Consider the following 23,457-nt stretch of genomic DNA (forward strand, 5'->3'; position numbering starts at 1 on the left):
AGATGGCCCCCAGCCTCTCTGTCAGAAACATCATGGCCATTCCTCCCCGGCTGGGCCTGATGGATCAGCGGTAAGCTCTGGTTTGCCAGTACAATAGACCTTAATCCTGTCCACTGAATGACCCACTGTATGCCTTGCGGCCCTGGGTGACATCTGGGCGCATGTGGTTCTGAGGTCCCTGGTCTCAGACAATCAGTAGTTTACACACTCACTCGTGTTGTTACTGACTTGTCCCAAAGGGGCTGCTGGGCCTGAGGGCATAGAGCACATAGCCCCTGGGACGGCTGTGTTCTTTTCCCCAGTCTGTGCTGTGGTTATATGGATTTGTGTTACAGGGATGTGAAACTTTCCTGTTGGGAGTTTTGAAAGATGAGGCAGGAGAGGGGCAGGTATAGAAGTTGGTCCAGCAGGGGAATGTCACCAATCTTAGACACAACAGACACAACCTTACCAAATAAAATGCTGAAATGCTTCCCAGGTGGGTGGTTAACAGACACTGCTCAGAGCTCATGCTGAGAACCCACCCGACGACCTGGAGCTAAAGGGTTAGCACCCGGCATTTTGAACATCATGCCCTGGAAACACCCTGTAAGACAAGGGCTATTGTCTTGAATTCCTTAGTACTTCTTCCCCCTCCTTTCTGAAGGCTGCAAGTGTCACCCAGGGAGGCCTTTTCAGTTCAGCCAGAAGCAGAGTAGAAATCCTGGTTCCCACAACCCAGGTCCTTCCTTTCAGGGCACTGCCATCCAGGAAAGAAAGAATTCACACATCGGTGTAGACAACACAAACACACACACTCATATCCCACCCAAATCCCAAGATGCATGAACTACTAAGAGATTAAAAGTGACTTCAGAAACAGATCAAGCAATTGTAAAATAAGGGTTTCATTAAGATCCTGAGTGAAATAAAATGTAAAACCAGGAAATAACCTTCACAAAACTGGGAGACTTTGGATACTGACTAGATAGCTGATTATCCGAATGACATTTTTATTTTTGTATGTGATGACGTTATTGTGTTTGTGTTCCAAAAATCCCTCATCTGTAAGAGAAACTGAAATATTTACAGCTGAAATGATGTGCTCTCAGCCATCTCCTCTGGTTAATTCTTGGGGTCATGGTGTGAAGATAATGAAAGCCAGATGGTATACGAGTTGACAATCTTTGAAGCAAGTAACAGGTTCACAGAGATTGATTTTTCTGTACTCTGAGTTTTAGAGATTGTTGAAAACCTTCAGAACACAATTTTGATAAAAACAGTATACTTGGTGTTCACATTACAATGTTACAAACTAAAACATCACAAATATAAAGGAATGCTTCTCCTTCCTGACCTAAGGAAGCTCTCTCTCAGTCTGGCTTCTGTGAATGACCTGATGATGCCACCAATTATTCACTTATCACATGTTTGTTGAGTAATTCCTATGTGCTCTGTGCTGAGCGCAAGGCGAACACATTTCCACGACTCTGGATCTAGTGTGGGAAGGAAGACAATGAGCCTGCTGCCAAGGTTCACTAAGTGGAAAATAATGTCCACAGGGGGTATGCTCATTCTGGAGATTCCAAAATCAAAGCTACACAAATTTGCCAGGTAACAGATAAGAGATACTTAATTCATGATATAGAAATCACATATGTCTGAATTACCATGTGACAATGAAGAGAAAGATTGATGGATTTTATGTTATAATTAGATGCAAAATCATCGTGCTGGCCCCTGGCTGAATGGTTAAGCTTGGCATGTTCTGCTTTGGTGACCCAGGTTCACTTACTAGGCATGGACCTACAATACTCATTAGCAGCCATGCCGTGATGGTGACCCACACAAAAAGTAGAGGAAGATTGGCAACAAATATTAGCTCAGGGTGAATCTTTCTCTGCAAAAAATAAAAAAAATTAGATGCAAAATCATAATAAAAATTTATGGAATCGGATTTAATATACATTCAAAGACAAATCTCATTCTAGTAGGTATCTTCAATTCATTCAGTGTAAGTTCTAGAAAAAACAAATGTAAGTTCAAAACACTAATTCCTCAGCTTCAATTATCCTATCAATTTTAATATAAAAAGGAGAAAACTCATGGTAAATAAAAATTGAGGTTTACCATGAAAGGTCAAGATCATGATGGAAGTTACAAATAGATGCTGTGAGAGTGAAGCCTGTCTCGTGGGGAATTTCTCAACGACACCACTCTCCTTTTCTTCAGCACCGATGTTGCTTTCCTCACTGTGTTTTCAGGATGCCTTTCTTGGCTCCTTGCTCTCTCTGCCTCCCCGGCAATCTCGTCTGTCCTCGAGACCACAGTCAGTCTCTCCCATGCTTTTCTTCACTTTCTGTGCCTCTCTCCTGATATGTCTAGAAGATGCCCGTTGCCTGCAGAGGGGCTGTGAGCGACCTAGACCCATTCCTGGACTCATCTTTGCCCAATATTGACAGTGGCCCGGGTGGGCTCAGGGCTGGTGTGCAGATGCCTCAGCCCAGGCATGGTCCACGGATTCACATGGACCAGCCTGTGTGACTGTTTCAAAGGTATTTGCAACTCCAAAGAACTTAAGAGTTCTCCTTTACGGATGCAGTCCTGGAGTCCCTGCAGTCTACTGTATCCACAGACTTGCTGCGGCTTCTCCAAGGTTTCCTCCCACTGACTGCACCTGACCTCACTGCCAGGTTGGGAAGTTATTCCAGTAACTGGCCTCTGGAATATGCAGCTGCTTAGGCTTCATGGTGCATAGATCTTCAATTTTCTGAATGGGTTTAGTTTCATGGTCTTACTGTTTCCACTATGAAGTCGGGCAATATTTTTGCAGCTTTCTCTTTCAAAACAAAATAAAATGTGAAATTTCAACAAAATGGAGGATGAAGACTACCATCCATGGAGAATCTTCTCAGCTCACGTGGATATTCCACCCTCCTTCTCTCCCTGGAGACATGTGTCTCAAATCACACTGTGCATCACAATCATTGGAGGGTATTTATATCTCAGATTGCTGGATCTCAACCCAAGTAGGTCTGGGAAAGGAAGGGAGAATTTTCATTTCTAAGAGGTGATGTTGAGCTGCTGGTACAGGGACCACACATGGAGAACAGGATTCAGTGAAATGATCAAGCTGATGTGAGACAAGGACAGAAAGCTCAAGGTCATTATCCATTGTTAAATCCAGACCAACATCCCTCCGCCATCTTGCTTCAGGACGTTCCTCTCCTCCTCTCTCTGTCACGGTCAAATACACACATGCTGGTGCCCCACAGCACACTCTTATTGGGACACAGAGTTCCAAGGACTCCAGAGCTCCTTTCAGTGCCTCACCTCTAATGAAATTATTCCCTACTCCATCCTTAGTCATTCACTTCCATACCCCGATCCTATCTTCACACAAAATTCTCCTGCTCACCAATCAGTAATTCACAAACACCATATTCCCACCACATATTTCCACATTTCCAGTTTTTACACAAAGAAATCCACTCTAAATAACCATTCTTCAGTAAACTAGATTACTCCAGTAGGAATATGTTCACAAGCCTCTCTTTCTTTTCTTCTCATAATTCTGTCTATTAATCTCAGATTCACAGTCCATCATTTCAATCATCCACTGACCATACTCCCAGATTCTTTATTGCCATCATATCCACCCTGCACACTTCAGATGATTTCAAATACCTGCCATGCCATGTTGACACTTGCACTGAACAGAGAATGGGCCAGGAGCCTGTGGATTCCAACAGAGAATCAACAACAACCAATGGACCTATATGCATTCTTGTAATGCTTCCTGAATGGTCAGCTCATTTCTTTCCATTTCTTGAGTTCCATAAATCTCTATATTCCGACCTCCTCTATATTTCACAGATAAATTGTTAACCACTGGACAAGAACTATTTAACTCTCTGGTCATTAGATCTACAAATATTCCTCATAAGGAATTCATTTATCACAGCTTTCTGTTGTCATATCCAAAGAAATTGATTTTTTGGCTGAAACCACTCTGATTTTTATCTTATCCTTCCATTTCAATGACATTATGCCCTCAATATTTGTTGTGTTTTCCATAACTTCCCTACTGGAATCATCCCTCAAGTTTCAAATATGCACAAATCTCTACCTTCTACAAACCAATCTCTCAGCCAGCATTCCTAATATTCCTCAGCCTCCACGCCCCTCCTCTCCTCCTCCCGCCAGGGATCCATTTTGAAAAGGTCACGTATATCCCAATGCCTCTGTTTCCACAGTGCCCACCCAATCCCATCCCCATTCTGTGGATGCTTCTCCTGCTAACCTCACAAACCGTGTCTCTTACTAATCCATTGGAGACTTTTCATGATTTTTCTGACATGCTCTGCAGTAGCACGTGACATTGCAGACTCCAATGTCCTTTTAAAAGCCACTTTGTCCTTGGGATCCACCACCATACTCTGTCCTGCTCTTGCCTGTCTAAACTTCCCGAGCAACTTCCAGGTTTCTCTTTATGACCACCCCACAATGACTGATGCTTCAGAAGTCAGCCCTGCTCTGACACCTGTTCCCCATCTGCACCCTCCTTCTGGGGCAACCCCATACATTTCCCTGGCTTCAAACACCACTAATGAGCCAAACATGTCTAAAGAATCAGCAGAGACTTAACTTTGAACCCCAGACCCATTTATCTACCTGGCCATTCACCACATCAGTGATGACTCAACTCACAATGACTAGGTCCCAAGTTGAACAAGTCACTTACCCAAATAATTGGCTTCTCTTTCAGTGTCCCCAAACTCACTTCTTTTTGGTAATAACCTGTCTACCCCTGGGTGTCACTCTGGACACCCTGCCACCCCACACTCACATATCAAGGAACCATCCATCCACCCTTCTGAATCTACCTACAGGTTATCCACTTCTGATTTATTTCTACTCAACTTTCAGACCTCATACAAAATATCACTTCCAGACAGTGAACACTCCTGCTCCAGTAACCTAAACTACAAAACTCCATTTTTCCTCTTTGTTGATTTTTTTTCTAGTTTAGTTATATATTCATTATTATTCATTTCTTTCAAGATTTAGTTCTTTCTCACTAAATTAGTTATTTCATGAAGACAAGACTAATGTGGATATTCCAAATTTTCCCACAATAATGTACACATATGGCTTTGCACACAAAAAGAGTTCACATATATTATGTGTACAATATATAAGTTATATTCATGTACGTATAAAATTCAAACACTAAAACATTGTTTCATGAAATATTTTAAATCCATCCACTTAACTGCTCTTTTTTTTTTCACCGAGGAAGATCAGCCCTGAGCAAACATCCGTGTTAATCCTCCTCTTTTTGCTGAGGAAGACAGGCTCTGAGCTAACATCTATTGCCAGACCTCCTGCTTTTTTTTCCCCAAAGCCCCAGCAGATAGTTGTATGTCATAGTTGCACATCCTTCTAGTTACTGTATGTGGGACTCAGCCTCAGCATGGATGGAGAAGCCCACCTGGGGTTCTGAACCAGAGTCCCCAGCAGCAGAGCACACACACTTAACCACTAAACCATGGGGCCGGCCACTCCACTTAACTACTCTTGTGCAAAGATACCACCTTTAGTGGTACACTGCCATAAATTAGCAGGAGTAGCTTAAGATTCCAAATCCTTTATCCTCGTAATCCAATCATGAGAGTCTAGTCACAATGATCTGTTTAAAATGCAAAAGTGATCAATTCATCTTAACTTTTAAATCCTCCATTTCTGTCTTCAGCACATATTTCTCCTTTTGTCTTATCATAATTATTAATATTACGCTTTTCATTCCCTGATATGTTCCAGTTTGGAGGGAAAACTATTTGGTCATTCTATTTTTAGAGCACTTACTACATGCAAAGCTCTGGTGTAAAACCTGTGATCTACAAAATAACTAAATAGACTCACTGCCCCTGTTTGATTTAGTCTTAGTGGGAGGAAAGAGATAATAAATGACAAAGGATGTATAGCATGCCATGTAGAAATCACTGCTGTGCTGAACAATAAGGCAGAGAGTGAGAATTTGAGCTTGAGCACATTTTCAAATTTCTTGTGTGTGTGTGTGTGTGTGTGTGTGTGCACGTGCTCATGCCTGCTGCCTGGATGTGATGAGTTGCTTCCTCCTGGGGATTGGGGGAGCCTCTTATGACTTGGGGAATTTCCTCCATGTGCACTTAATATGCACTTTGTTATCCATGTGTATTAGTCAGGATTCTCTAGAGAAATAGAACCATAGAATATATATAAACATATAGAAGTGGATATTTATTGTAAGAATTGGCTCACAAGGTTATGGAGGTTGATAAGTCCCACAATATGCCATCTGCAAGCTGGAGAACCAGAATAACCAGTGATATAATTCAGTCAAATTCTGAAGGCCTGAGAACCAGGACCTCTGATGTCCAAGTGCAGGAAAAGATGGACATCCCAGGTCAGGAAGAGACAATGGATTCAGCCATTCTTTGCTTTTTGTTCTATTGAGCCCTCAACAGATTAGATGATGCCCACCCACACTAGTGAGGGTGGGTTTGTTTATGTAGACCATGGAATCAAATGATAATGTCTTCCAGAAACATTTTGACAGACACAACCAGCAGTAATGCTTCACAGTCTATCGGGGAACCCCTCAGTCTAGTCAAGCTGACAGCTAAAATTAACCATCACATCATGGCTCTATCCAAACAAGACCAACAGAGATATCACAACGTGACCTATGTTATTTAAATTTTCCAGAACACATGTTAAAGTAAGTAAATACAAACAGATGAAACTGGATTTTATAACATTTTTCTTTAACCCAAGAAATCTAAATATTATTTCAAAATGTAGTCCACATCAGTACAAAGAACAAGATACTCAGGTTTTCCGCCCCCTCTGTCTTGCTGGTCAATTTTCATGAATACTGGCTCCTCATATATCTTAATATGATCCAATATATGATTTTCTCCCATCTGTTTGAGCTTTATTGCATCAAAAGGAAATCATTTTCTCATTGTCAAACTGCTCTTCTATCTCTTTTTTTATAAATTAAAGCAATATATTGTGTTTATGTTAGAACTGAAATTAAGAATTTAAGTAATTAAGAAGCAATTGATTCCAGCAAAAGGCTGGTTTACTAAAATGGAAGACAGTTCAAGAGCAAATCTCCCAAGAAAACCATAGGGCAAATGACATTGGAAAATTCAGGGTAGAATTAGAAGACACAGGGGGTGTGATTAAAATGAGAGTGGAGAGAATGTGGGGAGGAATTGATATCAGAAGTGAAAATACACAAGCATGTTCCAAGTTGATGAAAGACATCAATCCACAGATTCAATTAATTCAACATTCCCTAAGCAGAGTGACTACACAGGAAATATTGATGAACTAAACTCTATGGCCTAAAAACCAAAGTTAATGTAAAGTATTTTAGGGACGAGAGAGGCCAAATAAGCAAGAAAAATGCCAATTGGTGATTCTAACTATAAAGAAAATAAGATAGACATCAACAGAGCAGCATTTTTAAAATGCTAAAAGAAATCTGATGTCAAACCAGAATTCTACACCCAGCAGCAATAGTGCCCCAAATAAAGATGTCCTAGAAAAACTTAAAGTGAAACTTTTCACTGTTAGCAGCCTTGAATTAGACAAAATACTGCAGTGAGTTATCACATCCAAAGGAAAATTAACCCAGCTTGAAAACCAGGAATGCAGGAAGGACTGAAGGGGAAACTATAATTTATAAATAAATATAAATGAATTTTATTTTGTGAAGTAATTCTAGAAATCACTCATGGAGATTCAAATATACGTAGAATAAAATGTATGAAAACAGTAATACAAATGTCAGGCATGTTAAAAATAGAATTGAAAGTGTTGAAGGTATTAGCATTTGGGTGAGATGGTAAAAGTAATTATTCATATTAGACTGTATAAGGGATTCAGGATTTAACCATTAGTGCAATTAAAGTTTTCTATATGATTCCAAGTAATAAGTTTATAGAAGAAATAATGGAATAATAACAGTTAAATCAACATCAAGGAAGTAAAGAGAGTAAAGGAACATTAATTATTCAGGTCAAAGGATAGGGAAAGAGTAAGACGGTTGAAATAATTACAAGTTTACTGATAATTACACGAGATGTAAATGCACTAAATACTAATTTCCTGTTAATGGCTGTGTGATGTATTCTACAGACTTGTTAATAAATATTTCGGACATTCTTTTATTGATAAACGTTTACACAGTCTCTATTTTTTCCTATTAATACATAAGAGGTATGGACATTTTTGTACATATGAACTTCCATTCCCATTTTTACAAAGGTATCATTAGTGGAAGAAAAAGGAAACATTAAAATGTTGATAGAAACTGCAAATACCACCTCCCCACACAATTGTATTAAATGTTTTCATACCAACAGTAGCTGAGAGTGTCAATAACCCAACATATTTTTTTAGGTATAAAGCTTTAGGAATCTCTCAAATCCCATTGATAAGAGACAGGATGTCTCCCCTGGATTATCCACTGATTGGATTATCCACTCCCTTCCTCAATAAAAGGGGAATCAGAGGCAGAAGTCCTTGCATTTTCCAGCATTCCACAGGCTGTCTGCACATCAGGAGTGGTATAAACAGGACAACTCTGAAGCCATGGAGGAACCTTCATCGGCCTGTTTTCCAAGCCAGCCTATTCTGGTGAGTGTGGAATCCATATGGATGGCAAGAGTGTCCGTTTGTACACTTTGTCCTTCTGTGAAACCTCTATAAGTGAGCAGGCAGTAACTCTTAAAACAAGAAGATACCTTATTGAAAGTTGTTTCCTAGGTGTTAAGGTTTGTTAAGTGATGTTCACGGTATTGTACTTTTCTGTATAGGGAGCTTTCTTGGGATAACAGGCCAAACATTTGTTTTGTTTTGTTTTTAACCAACAACATCACTGGGAAGTGGACGTAGTATTCAGCCTTGCACTGTTTACGCTGTTCCTATCTCTGGAAAACATTTTACCCACAATGTGATTGGTCTTTTAAAAAAAATATTCAGTTCTGTGCTCAAATATCACCTCATAAGTTAGTCCTTCCCTAATCTCTGCATCATCTAATTGTAGGTGGGCCGGCCCCCGTGGAGTAGCAGTAGAGTGCTCACGCTCTGCTCCTGGTGGCCCGGGTTCAGATCCTGGGCAGGCACCAAGGCACCATTTGTCGGGCCATGCTGGGGCAGCGTCCCGTATAAAGTTGAGGAAGATGGGCACAGATGATAGTACAGGGCCAGCCTCTCTCAGCAAAAAAAAAAAAAAAGAGGAGGACTGGCATGGATGTTAGCTCAGGGCTAATCTTCCTCACAAGGTAAATAAATAAATGAAATAATTGTAGGTAATTTCTTTCCCCTTTATTCCTCCTTACTCTTCTTCCTGCATCCCTCCCTCGGTCTCTCTATCTCTGTGTAGCCCTTATTGTTTATTACAGGATCTAATTATACCTAACACTATATTAGACATTCATCCGTCTCTTTATTAACTCATTCCTCTCACCAAGATTAAAATAAACAGGGGAAGTGACTTTATAAGTTAAATTCTGGATCATGGGTTTTAGTACATAACTTGGCATATAATGGGTGTTCTATAAATGGGACGCACAAATAGTTTTCCCTCCAAACTGGGACATGTTGGAGAACGAAAGGGATGGTATTTTTTATTGTGTGTGTGTGAGGAGAGAAGCCCTGGGCTAACATCTGCCAAGCCTCCTTTATTTTTTTATTTATTTATTTTTTGTTGCTGAGGAAGACTGGCCCTGGGCTAACATCCGTGCCCATCTTCCTCCACTTTATACGGGATGCCGCCACAGCATGGCTTGCCAAGCAGTGCGTCAGTGCGTGCCTGGGATCCGAACCGGCAAACCCAGGCCAACTGCAGTGGAGCAAGTGCACGTAACCACTTGGGCCACTGGGCTGGCCCCAGAGATGGTATTCATAATTATGGCAGGACAACAGAGATGATTTGAGATTTATGACTTCACTTTCAAAAACTATCTGAAGACAGAAATGAGAGATTGTAAAGGAAAGGTGCACTGATTAGGTTTACATTTTAAATAGATTATTGTGCCTAGAGTCTTATAATGGATTACAGACAGAAAGGATTTGCAATCAATCTTAGTGATAATTTATTGCAGTATACCACAAAACAGATTATATCCTTTTATAACTGTAGTTCAGTGAATTAGTTTGAAAATTTTAGAAAGTTTTTTTTTGGAGTTTGAATAATTTATTTCCATAAATATTTTGAGTACCTTGTAAGGGCAAAACAATGAGTGAATACGACAGTGTAAAACATTACAGTCCACATTAGACTTCACTTCATGGAGTATCCAATTTAGTAAGAAAAACACTATGAGATAAGTAGATGATAATACACATACAATTAAAATTTTAAAAATTAACAGAGAAAATGTGATATTAATTTTGGTGGCTGGATCAGGAAAGGTCACTCTGTTGAAATGGTATTTTGTAGGAAATCTGAAAGGTGCTCAAGAATTATTCAAAAGTGGAGAATCTTTAGGTGGATTCAGGAGGGTGGATGGATGGTTCATTGATATATGAGTGTGGAGTGGCAGGATGTCCAGAATGACACTCAGGTGTAGACAGAATATCAGTACAAACAGGCGAGATTAGGGGATGCTGAGATATGGGTGATTATTTGCAGAACTAGTTGGTTCAACTTGGGACCAGCTCACTGCGAGTAGGTCATCGAGTTATCACTGATGTTGTGAGTGGGCAGATGGGTATTTGGGTCTCAAGGTTGAAGCCAGATCTGTGCTGATTCTATGGGCATTTCTAGTTCATTAATGGTATGTGAAGCCAGGAAAATGGATGGGCTGGCCTAGAAGAGGGTGTGGATGTGGAACAAATGTGAGAGCAGGATTGACTTCTAAGAAGCGTCAATTGTGTTAAGTCAGATGGTGGAGCCCAGATTAACAGGGAGGAGTAGGAGGATAAAGGAAGAGTCAGGGGAGGAAAAATGGTTTTTTACAGTGGATAGAACTATGTGATGGGAAGATGGCGTGTGTGAGTTATTTACTTATGAACTGGAGGATATTTGCGTGAAGGTGGGACTTGGGTGTGCAAATGAAGTGAGCATCAAATTGCTGAGAGGAACGTGATTTCATTAGAGATGAGGCACTAAATTCCTATGCTCTGGGCACAGAATCATCCAGTTTTCATAGTCCTTTCTGTCCTTGACTCATATCAGTTTGATGTCCCAGGATCTAGTTCTCAGTGTGTGGTGCCTGTACCAGTAGCATCAGCAACATCCGGGAACAATTAGAAATCCAAATTCTTAGCCCTCCCCAGGCCTACTTTGGTTGAGGTCCAGCAATCTGTGTTTTAACAACCCTCCAGATGATTGTGATGCACAGGGCAGTTTGAGAGATATTTCTCCAGGATACAGGAGGCTGGAAGATCCAAATGAAGTGAGAACATTCTCCATGGCTGGCAGTCTGCATCCCCCATTTTATTCAAATTTAACATTTCATTTTGTTTTCAAAGGGGAAAGCTCAAAAGATATATGATGCCCCAGACTTCAGAGAAGAAAAAAACAGGTCCATTTAGCCAAGACCAAGCGGAGACATCGTGAAAGGTCTGCACTTCCTAGAAGACTCACCAGCTGCATTTTCAAGAGGCCAGTTACAAGGATGATTTCCCACCCTGGCAATGAGGTCAGTTACAGTCAACGAGAGGAGACCTTGCAGGAGCCCCAGTAAGTCTGTGCATACAGGAGACTGCAGGGTCTCCAGGCCTGCAGCAGTGAAGGATAACTTTTAAGCACTTTTGATATCACAAATACCTTAAGCATAATTGCACCAGGTGGTCCAGGTGAATGCCTGGGCTGTGCTGGTGCTGGGTCTGTAGACCCCAGCCTCAAGCCCACTGCCACACAGTCTTCAGACTGGGCAGAGATGATTCCAGGAGTGGGTCTCGGTCTCCCACAGCCACTCTAAACACAACTTGTAACTTATGGAGACATTCACAGACAGAGTCAGGGAGTGAAATAAGCAAGGGAGAGACTGGCTGAGGCCCTGAGGGCAGAGAGGTTTGCCAGGGAGGCCCAGAGAGCAAGGAGCCAAGAAGGATTTTCTGAGACCTGAAGGAAAATAGGAGAAGGTCATGCTGAAGAAGCCAAGAAGTGTTCCCCATGAACTGCCCACAGTTTCACTTGCCTCATTTAATGTCAACCCTGCTTCTTGCTCTGGACTGTGATGCTTTGTCATTTTATAATTGTACTTAATTAAACTCTTTTGAGAGACATAAATGTGAAGAGTAGACAGTTGTGTGGGTGAGAGATCGGGTTTCATGTGACAGGAAAGAAGATCTTTACTTGTCCTGGTATACTGCAATTTCTGCTTACCATGATTCTTATTCACTTTTATATTAAAGGTAATTTGGCCTAAGGGATCGTTTAGTATTTTTAGTTATATTTTTTTAGAATACTTGCAATCAGGAAAAGATGATACCTATTGTAAAGAGTTTTAACGTTGTTTAACGTTAAATTAATTTGATTTCATAAACGTCTTACTTTACTAAGCTTGCTTTTATATCTCAATCTAACATAAGTTGTATCCTTTTTTGCCAAATGTTAACTCAAATACAAGACATCTTCATATAATTTAATTAGCCCTTAGACTACCTCTTACAGCCTTATCTGTTACCTAAAATCACCTCGGTGATTTTTTAAAATAGAGTTCACCTTAGATTCTTAATAAGGAAAATGTTGTTTGGGAGCATTTAGCACTGAGAGAATCTTGGCAGCAGGCTTGCTGCCTTCACCTTGACACTAGGTCCTCAGTCAAGGAAACTTGTCCACCTGCTCACAGAATAGGGCGCACCATAATTATTCAATAAACATGTCATGAACAATATTTGGTGGAAAAAAGGGTCAAGTTACAGAAGTGAGATGGTAGGACTCTTTTATTGGGTCAGGAGGGAAAAGGACTGATGTGGTTTTGGAAGGATCTGGAATTTTCTGGACTTTCTTGAAGACCTTTGATAGAGTAGTCTTAGCAGTCATGGGGAAGGAAGCCTATTTCAGAGGGTAAATGAGTGATGGCAAAATAAAAGGGCAGAGAGTGAGTGGAGGTGGACAGCTGTGCCTTGTGCCTCCTGACAATGGCCTGTGGATTTAACACAGCGATGGCTCCTTGCCAGAGCCCACAGCTGTGGTGTGGGGTTGACTCCTCCCTAGGACTAGGGTGTTCTGATTCCTCAGTGTGAGCTAATCTGCATATTCCAGACCCCCAAATGTCATGGGATTAGGGTGTCAAATGGCCCTCTCTGGTCCAACAGGATCCAGGCACAGGACCCTTTATGGAACAGGAGGTGGAGCTGGGTATACACGGGGTTCTTACCTGGCAGACCTGGAGTTCTGGACTCAGTGAGGCCACAGTGTAGGAGCCACTGACAGTGTCTGAGGCCACTTGGGAGGAGAGCACAATAGGTGTTGGCACGGGGGCAGTCAGAACAAGACCTGCCGCCTCATTTGTATGCTGCCTCTCTGCACTTGGTCACAATCTACTCCTCAATTCTCATTACCATGAGCTGATTTCTTCCCTCATTGGATCTTTTCTTCCCTCGTATATTCTGTTAAATTATTTCAAGTTAACTTTGGTTGAGTTTTCTCTCCCATACCTTTAAATTATTCTTGATGAATTCTTATATGTATACCATGATTTCAATGAGTTACATTGAAAAATGAAGGTGTTCACATGTGATAATTGCAGAACTGAGAAATTTAAATGATGGCATCGGGCGTGGTCCATGATCTTCAGGACATCCATATGATAAGCCACATGATAATCAGAATTTTTAAGACAAGGCACTATTAGGTTTTGAGGGTTTGAGTGAGAACAAAAGGGATCCCTACAATTGAATCACAGTTTATCAGCAGCAGAGAATCCTCCCTCACCTCTTCCAGGTCCTGGTGGTTCCTGCTTCCCTGTCTTGTGGCAGCAGATCTCCAATCTCTGCCTACGTCTTTCACGTGATCTTCTTCCCTCCACGTCTCTGTGTCCTCTCCCCTTCTTATAAGGACACTAGTCATTGAATTGAGGGCCCACCCTAAATCCAGGATGAGTTCATCTGCGGATCTTTAATCACATCTGCAAAGACTCTGTTTCCAAATAAGGTCACATTCTGAGGTTCCGGGTGAGCTTGAATCTTTGGGAGACGTTATTCAACCGACTACATCCTCTACCTTCAAGTTGAGGTTGGGAGCTGGCTCAGGCAGATATGAATGGTAACAATATCAGAGGAGTTGTTTTCACCAACAATATTGGAGGAGTTGTTTGCCTCAAAAGTAGTTGATTCAATGTAATAAACTTAAAAATCATATTTTTTTTTGAAATCGTGATGGTGATTCTTAAATTCATATGAAAGAGAAATTTTACAAAATAAAAGAATTTTTGAGAACCAACCACCAAACAAAATAAACATGAAGGAGAAAAAGGACAAAGGTGACTTATCAAAACATTTCCCTAGTTCTGTTAACAAAAACGGCAATCTAATGTAATCACAGAACCAGTCTCTCCACTGAAGCAACCGTTCAGTTGGACAAAACTGACAGAATCGAGTGTTTCAGAACTCTGAAATATAATAAAAACCTTACAGCATCCAAAGGAGTGATTAATGAAGGAAAATGTGGCTGAATTTGGGTAAGAAAGCATTGTGGTGTTTTTGGTTAATGCCTACCCGCTGCCATTCTCTGGTACAACAGAGGATGTGAAGATGGGAGCCAAGATTCCTTGTATGGCTTCCTCATGTCAGGAGATAAATACTAACCTGCTTCTTACAATGGGGTGATTCTGTGACTGGGTGGTAGTGATCTGTCTTTTGGGTCCCTGAGGGAACAGCACAGAAGTTGACAGGTATTTATACCCCTCAGGCTAGATGGACTCCAAGTGGTGTCATTGTCTGATGAAAGATTTAAAGGTCTATGTTACCGGTAGATGCCCGTGCAAGGGATGATGGCCGGGACAGGAGAGAGACATAAAAATCTGGCAAGGAGGGATCTGAGGAGGAAGTTTTTTGGGGATGAAAGCTGAGAAGGGCCACTGCTTATACCAGGGAAGCGGGAGTGCAATGTGCATGCCCAGGACTGGACGTGTGCTCAGAAAAGACCTGAGAGGACCTGGGCCTGCACCTCTGGCAGATTTGTGGGCTCCATGCAGGTAGGGGGTGAAGTCTAAGGAAGAGCTGCAGGAGCCCCAGCTGCAAAGGCTGGAGAGATTTTAACTTTTTCTTTTTTTAAAATGTGTTCTTTTGGATCATTGCATTTAAAGAAATCTCTGTCAGATCACTTGCTGATTGTTAAGATAACTGAAAAGAGATTTTAGTGACCACACACATCAAAGAACATAGTCTTTGCAAAAATACTTTGAAAAGTCACTAAACAAAAGGATGATTGCAGCTCATACAAAGCCACAACAGCAAAACCTGGAGAGGGAGGAGAATCTGATTGTCACAATGACCACATTGTAATACGCAAAATGTCCAGTTACCACTACAAAATTACAAATGATATGAAGCTGCAGGAAAGTATAGCTGGTTTGTATGAGATAAAATGGAAATTGAAAGAAATTTTTCCTGAGGAAGCCCAAGCATTGGACTTATGAGACAAGGACTTTAAAACAACTCTCTTATATATGCTCAAAGGGCTAATGGAATGTAGGGTCAAAGAACCAAGGAAAATAAAGAGAATGGTGTCTCAATTCACAGAGAATATCAATAAAGAGATAGAAATTGTAAAAAGAACCAAGTAGAAATCATTGAGTATTACCCCTGCACTTCCTGATCCCACCTCCAACCTTAAACAACCACAAATTTACTTCCTGTCTGTACAGATTTGCCCATATTTGACATTTCATGTAAATGGAATCATATAATAAGTGGTCTTCTTTGGCTAGATGCTTTCACTTAGCAGAAGTTCCTCAAGGTGCATCCATGGTGTAGCACGTGTCCTTCATATCTTTATGGCTGAAGAACATACAATGTACAGAAATATGGATCACATTGTGTTTATACTTTCATCAGATGATGGATATTTGGGTTGCTCTGGTCCATCTTTTGCTGGTCCCACTTTCACCTTCAGTGGCCCAACATCAATGTCTCCCGTCACCCTTCTTATTCACTGCCATCCAGTCAGCTCAGCTCTACTTAGGCACCAGGTCTTCTCAATGTAAACACTGGTCGAACCCTTACCAAGGGCCCTAAACGGCAGAGGTTGGGCCGGGTAGTGGCCACCTCGCTGAAGACTGCCAAGCACAACACATGCTTTCCAGCTGCAGCAACTTGAAAATAAACAATTAGAGCAGAAATTCCCAAGGCTGCTGACACATGTGGTCTCCGGTGGTTCCTCTCAAAAAACTTAAAGCACAGGGCCTCCTAGTAGACATCTGTTATCCTTCTTGGTTTCTCAGCCACTGAACCCCTATCCTATGTTTGAGGGCTTCACTTGCTTTATGATCCTGGGGGCAGATAACACCAGCTTCCTGACTTAAAAGCAGAAAATGCCAGATACGTCCATTTGCAGCCTCCCCACTGCAGCCAGGGCAACTGTTCTGTGCAGCTGACGCACGCACACAGATTCTGACCCAGGAGGTGGGACCTACGCTCTGATGAGGATGGATTTGGACAACAGCTAATAGAAGCAGCCTCAGCGGGGCTCCAGCCCGTCCTTGTCCTCCCAGAGGCTCCGTGAGGGATCACTCTAACAATCCTCTGTTTCGCACAATCAAGAACCCTGAATGAGAGCCTGGCATTGGTGTTGGAAGTGGGGAGACGGTCAGGAAGGGCCCACAGGTCGCATTGCAGCCTTGGTCTCGGATGGGGGCCTCTTCCCAGACCCCAGGTCAGCCAGAGAGGTCACTGCCCCCAGCAGCCTTCCCCAGGGGCTGAGTCTGTGGGCTTAGCAGGGGTCAGAGGCTGCACCCCAAGGGGTCAGTCCCCGCAGCGGACATCAGCGCCAGACTCCACGCAGCCATCACGTCTGGAGGATGCAGCCGTAGGGACATGCGCGTCCTCGTTGTGGGCAGAGGACACGCCGCTGTCCGGCCAGAGCGCCCCGCACCGTGGGCAGAGGCAGGGCTGGAGGAACGGGGTTGAGGGCAGCAGGGACCGGGTCCACGACCCTCCAGGGGGGCGATCGGGGCAGCTGGGGTGAGTGGAAGGCTCCGGGCTCCACGCTCCACTTCCATGGCCCCATCCAGCGCGGTCGCCTTCATTCTCCGCAGTCCTCGCCTCCGCTTCCTTCCGCGGTGCCGCCAGCCTGTCCTCTCTCCGCCGCCCATGACCTCTCAGCACTTCCCAGCGGCCCTTGGGCTCGGCTCTCTCCGCCGCCTCTCGCCACTTTTCGGCTGGGCTCGGCTCCTCCAACTAGGCATCGGACCCTTCAGCCTGGCCTCCACCGTGTCTTCACATCTTCGGTGCTTTCCGTTTCTCTTAGGCTCTTTCCGCCCACCTCGGCTCCCTCCGCTTCTCCCAGCCGCTCCTTGGCTCAGCAGTTGGGGTTCTTCTTTCTCTGTCTGGTTTCAGCTTTCTGAGATATCACTGCTACAGTTCGGCTCTTTCCCGCCAATTCCCGGGCTCCGCTGGTGTCTCTCTGTCTGCCAAGGTCCTCGTGTGTGGAGGCGGAGGTTGTTCAAATTCACCCCGCCTTCACTGTGGTATGGGAGTGCCACTTTCTCTATATCCTAATACATCAACATATTAAACAAACAGTAAGTGTTCCTAATCAGATAAATAAATCAAGAATCTTGGTGTTTTTCTTCTTATTTTCCTTTTGGTGGGGGAAGTTGAGAATCATCTCTTGTACTGAGAGCATTCTGTATTTTCTGTGAACTGTCCTTTGCCATTTGTCCATTTCTCCAATGGATTCTTAGTCTTTTTTTTGGTTGGTAAGAGTTCCTTAATATTAATAAATTAGCTTTTTGTGATGAGTTGCCAACATTCTCCTCTTTTCCTTGTTTTGTCTTTGTATCTAGTCGTTGCTGCCATGCAGATTTTTGGAAAGGAAATCAAAAGTGTTAATTTTGTTTCTTGTTTTATGTTATACTTTTAAAAGACCATCTGTTCTCTGAGATTATATGTAAAATACTTATTACTTGGTTTTTTCTAGGACTTTCACAGCTTTAATATTTACATTTAAATCTATGATAATCTCTATTCCACAGAACAACTAGGGTTTCCAGCATGATTTTTTTGTTAACAATTCGTTTTTTCTTTCCTGCCTTAGCACACCACCCGCACCCACTTTATTAGGAAAAATGTTCAGGCATGGAGATAACTTGAAAAAGTTGTACAGTGAACACTCATGTTATGGCCCTAGTCGCTAGTACCTCTTATTGTAACTTTATTTGGAGGTTGTGACTTAAAAGAAAGTATCTGGCTTAAATAGGGCCATTAGGGTGGATCCTAATCCAATTTGATCAGTGTCCTTATAAGATTAGATTAGGACACACAGACCAGGAGACGGCCAGGGGCACGAATACACAGTGGGATGACCATGTGAGGAGGAAACAAGAGGATGGTCATCTGGAAGCCAAGGAGAGAGGACTCAGGAGAATCCAATCCTTCCAGCACCTTGATCTTGGACTTCCAGGCTCCAGAATTATGAGAAAGTAAATTTCTGCTGTTTAAGCCACCCCATCTGTGGTGGGGCACATTAGGCACATTAGGCATAGCAGCCCTAATGAAGACAGCCCACCACCTAGATTCCCTCAGTTACATTTTACTATATTTACTTTGCCACCTCCATCCATTTATCACCCAAGAATCCATCTCTGTTTAATGTATTTTCAAGTAGGTTGCAGACAGCAGCAGACTTCACTCCTAAACATGTTAGCATACATAGTCATTAAAGTTCAAAATTTGACTGAGGCTGGAAGATCTTCCCAGGTGGCTCACTGAATGGTGAGCACTTGGTACTGACAAGTTGATTCCTCTCCACGTGGACCTCCCCACAGGGCTACTTGAGCATCCTCATGATGTGGTGGATGGCTTCCCCTAGAGAGGGAGCAATCTAAGACACCAAGGAGAAAGCTTCAGTGTGTTTTATGATGTAGCCTGAGATGTGAGACCCTGTCATTTCTGCAGCACTGTATTGATCACTGGGGTTCATGACAATTCACGGCTAATCGAATGTGGGAGGAGACTGCACAGGGCATAAACACAGGTGGAAAGTACCGTTGGTGGCTATCTTGGCTGCTAGCTCACACACCTGCCTTTCCTCCAGGCCACCTCTCCTCAGCAGCCCAGAATTCCTTTTCTTCTGCTCCAGCTCACCCCTGAGAACCTGGTTTGATTGGAGCTGTTTGGGGCCTCTGGAGTCCATGGATGCGTTTGAGACAACATGGAAGGTCTCATCTTTCCCTTTACGCTTGCTCCTCTCCCCACTCTATCTTTCTCAGTCTCTCCCACAGCCCCAACCTTCCTTGGCCCCTAGTAAGTCTTTTAGCGGTAGAGGATATTCTGAAGGTCAGCAGGATGTGCAACAGATAAGAGGGGTTTGCTGGAGCAGGAAATCTTGGAGGAACGTTTGCTTCCTGGGCTCCTGTCACCTTCTGTAGAAGGGGAGCTTGGGGGTTTTTGGTGGCTTGTCAGGACAACTGCTGTGTCCCTTATTCTGAGACTGGGTCCTCCACATTCCCCAGAGCAGGGGATATTAGGTTGAGTGGGGCTCTATCTATCCACTACAGTTGGGGACAGAGACATCTACACAACAAGAGGAAGCTGAAGAGCTGCCAGCTGGGGCTCAGAATGTTCCTTGTGTTTGGGATTAGGGAGGAGTCAACACAGGGACCGGCGTCTACTGTTGGGACGGACTTGCATTGTGGGCTCCTCTCATTTGTGTTGAGTGCTGCTTGCTGATGCTTCTATAGATATTATTTTGTGATAATGGGAAGAGAGGGAGTTTTCTGAGTACCTGTTTGACACTTACATTGGAGATCCTGGTGTGTTGCCTAGTGATACTCTCGTCATTTCTTTTCTGGAGGGGGAGACTGGGGTTACTCTTTGCTGGGGATATTCTTATCTAGTCTTAGGAGTCAAGAGGCAAGCTGGGGTATGTGTTGGTGAAAATGGTGTGGCGTTTGTTGCAGCTCCTTCTTCTTGGTGTGTAGGGGGATGTAAGTTGCTTTTTGGGGTTTCCAACATCTAATCTTGCAGGAATATGGGGGATCACTTGCTGAAGCTTCTATCATTTGATGGAGCCCTCATGATGTTGGGGATAACTGGGAGGTAGGAGGCTGAGGTTCCTGTTGTCTCTGGTGCTTGGAGACTGGAGGACCCCTGCTTGTACAGGTCCCCCACTTTTCAAATGTTGGGGTGACAGGGACGGGTCACTGGATGGAGGGCCATTGTCTCTAATTCAGAGAGAGGATTGGGATAATTGCATGAGATTCCATTTATCTTTAGTCAGGGGGCTCTCGAGGGGTCTTTATATACCTCCTTTTGTCTAGTGCTGGGGGAGATCAGAAGTCACACTTTCTGGGTCTGCCCTTGTCTGTATTGTTGGCATAGACTTAGTGGGTCACTGGGCTGGGCCTTCCCATTGTCTATTGTTGAGGAGCAGCTAAGCGTGTGACTTATGGGGCTGCTGTCATTTCTAGAATTGGAAGTGACTAGGGGGTGCTTGCTGGAGTCCCATAATTTCTAGTTTTGGGGAGATGTAGGACTTGCTTGTTCAGACCCCAGCATTTGTGCTTGTGGATGACAGTTGTTATCTGAGGTCCAGTTGCCTCTAGTTTTGGAAGGAACTGGTGGTGTCTTGCTAGGGCTTCTGTCACATTTGCTGCTCGATGCAGATTGTGAGCACCATTTGCTGGGGCTCCATAATCTCTAGTCTTGGGGGGTGGAGTGAGGATTCCCTTGGAGAGGCATCCATCATCTCTAGTTTTCGGGTATCAGTTTCATGTTTTTTTTAAAGCATTTTATTTTGAAAACGTTTAGACTTACATAAAAGTTGTAAAAGTATACAGGATTGTTTTATTCAGTCAATATTCATTATATTTAAGTACATTTTGTCTCCTGCTGATGATCATGCTTAACATTATGTCTTTGGGTGTAATTCTTTTCCTTCAGCCTGAAAACTCTTTCGAGTTTCTTGAAGTTCACTTCCGCTGTTGTTTAATTGTTTTAGCTTGGTTTTTTTAAACCCCCTTTGGAAAATATCTTTAATTTGTCAGCATTTTTGAAGATTATTTTTCTTAAGTCAAAGAATTTTAAATTGGCAGGTTTTGTTTTCCCCTCCCATTCAACCCTTTAGCTGTCAGATGTCATTCATGTCTTCTTGCTTCCAAAGTTTCTTTTGAAAAGTTTCCAGACTTCTTATTGCTCTTTTGACAGAAGCATATCCTTTTTCTTTGGTGGCTTTAAAGATTTCTAGTTTGTTTTTCATTTTCTACAATTGTCCATGTTTCTTTCCTTTTATTCATAGTTATTTTGAAGTTCTTGTCTGCTAACTCCAGTATCTGGATTGTCTCTGGGTATGCATCTACTGATTTATATGTTCATAATTAAGAGCATTTTCCTGCTGCTCTGCATGTCTAGTAATGTTTTATTGTGTGCTGGATCTTGTGAACAATACCTCGTAGAAGATCTTAATCATGTTACCTTCCTCTAAAGGTTAGGTTTCTAGTACGAATGGATCACCGTGAGCCTCTGAAGGCTAGGTTTTAGACCCTAAAAGGAGATATTTATTTCAGTTTTGCACTGACTCCTAAAATGTAGTCCTTACTCTTTGTGTGTGGCACTGACTGTCAGGCTGTGACATTTCTAGGCTCATAATTGAAAGCCAGAGCTTTTTTTTTTAAATCAACGTTATTCCACTCCAGATAAGTCCAAAATCCAACCTCCAACTCCTGGCATGTGTGATCTCTGAAATTTCTGCACCATATTCAGTTTTCAGTGCCTTTTCTCTTCTAAGTCTCCTAGATTCGTCCCTTCCACATGCACAAGTGAGGTGTTATTCAAGTTCCTGAGGGGGGATTTTTAGGCAGTTTTTGGGGGCTTCTTTTTGTGAATCTTTATTTTCCACTAGAATATCCCTCAGAGATATTTCAGGATCAGGTTGTATTTCCTCTAGTGTAGCCCTGGAATCCTCTATTTCTCCAGAGAGCCCTGGTTCCCTCCTTTCTCTTTAGAATAGTATCTTAGAAACCAATTTCTGGGTGGTTGATAGGTATTCTCATTATTACTGGAGTGTCGTTCTTCTAGGCCTTCTGAGCTAACATCTTTCTTTGACTGTGATACACTGGCTCTCATCATCAACAATATATTTACTTAGTTGTTCAGCTCCAATATATGCATAAACTAGCTTCAGAATTGCTAACCCATGCCCTTCTGAGAAACATCCTTTATGAACTAGAGTACAGGATTTCTGGTCACTTCTTTTGATCCAGGCTTACAGGATCTGGTAAAACATGGTTTTCCAAAGTAAATTTGGTTTCCTTTTCATAGCCTTCATTGTGGCTATGTTATTCATTTGCAAAACATTTAGATTCATTTGTTATAGATTGTTTTCCATTTTATATTCCCTTCATTACCTGGTGGATTAATGTTTTTAAACTACAGTAATATCCACTCTGGGTTGTACAGTTCTATGGGTCTTGGCAAATGCATAGAGTTGTGTATCCATCAACATAGTCGTGATCAAACATGATACACACACGAACAATCTTGATAGGACAATTCCATCACTCCAAAATTCCTTTGTGCTGCCCCTTTGTAGTCATCCCCTCTCTTACTCTTTGCTCCTGGAAACCAGTGATTTGTTGTCCTTCCCTACAGTTTTGCCTTTCCCCAAATGGCGTACAATGGAATCTATAATAAATGGCTTTTTGTCTCTGGCTTCTTTCACTTAGGACAATGAATCTGATTTAAATTGAGGCCTACGTTGCACATAGCACAACACATAGATCTTAGGTGTAGAACTCAATGCATCTTGACAATTGCATACACTTATGTAACCTATGTAACGCCTTTCAAGATATAGAACGTTCTCTTCACCCCATAAACTTCCTCCATGTGCCTTTTTGGTCAATCCTTGCTCCTTCCTCAAACCTTCTCCACAATCTGAGCTTGGATGCAACCACTGTTCTGATTATTTTTCCTATCGCAGGTTATTTTTTGACTGTTCTCAGAATTCATACAAATAGAATCATACAATATTTACTTTTTTGTGTGTGCGGCTTATTTTGCTCAGTGTACTCCTACAATGGATTTTAATTAATTCACAATAAAAGATGAAACATATAATGTTTCCTATATACTGGGAGACTCATAAATGCTTTACATTTATTAGCTGATTGATCCTTAATACAAGTCTGTGAAGTAGTCAATTTCATTGTTCTCATTATACAGATGAAGAAACTTTGGCATAAAATGTTTGTTACTTACTTGAGGTAAACATCTCTAAAGGAGAGACCTGAGATTGGATATAAG

Source organism: Diceros bicornis, assembly GCF_020826845.1.
Source record: "Diceros bicornis minor isolate mBicDic1 chromosome 30 unlocalized genomic scaffold, mDicBic1.mat.cur SUPER_30_unloc_3, whole genome shotgun sequence".
Taxonomy (NCBI): domain Eukaryota; kingdom Metazoa; phylum Chordata; class Mammalia; order Perissodactyla; family Rhinocerotidae; genus Diceros; species Diceros bicornis.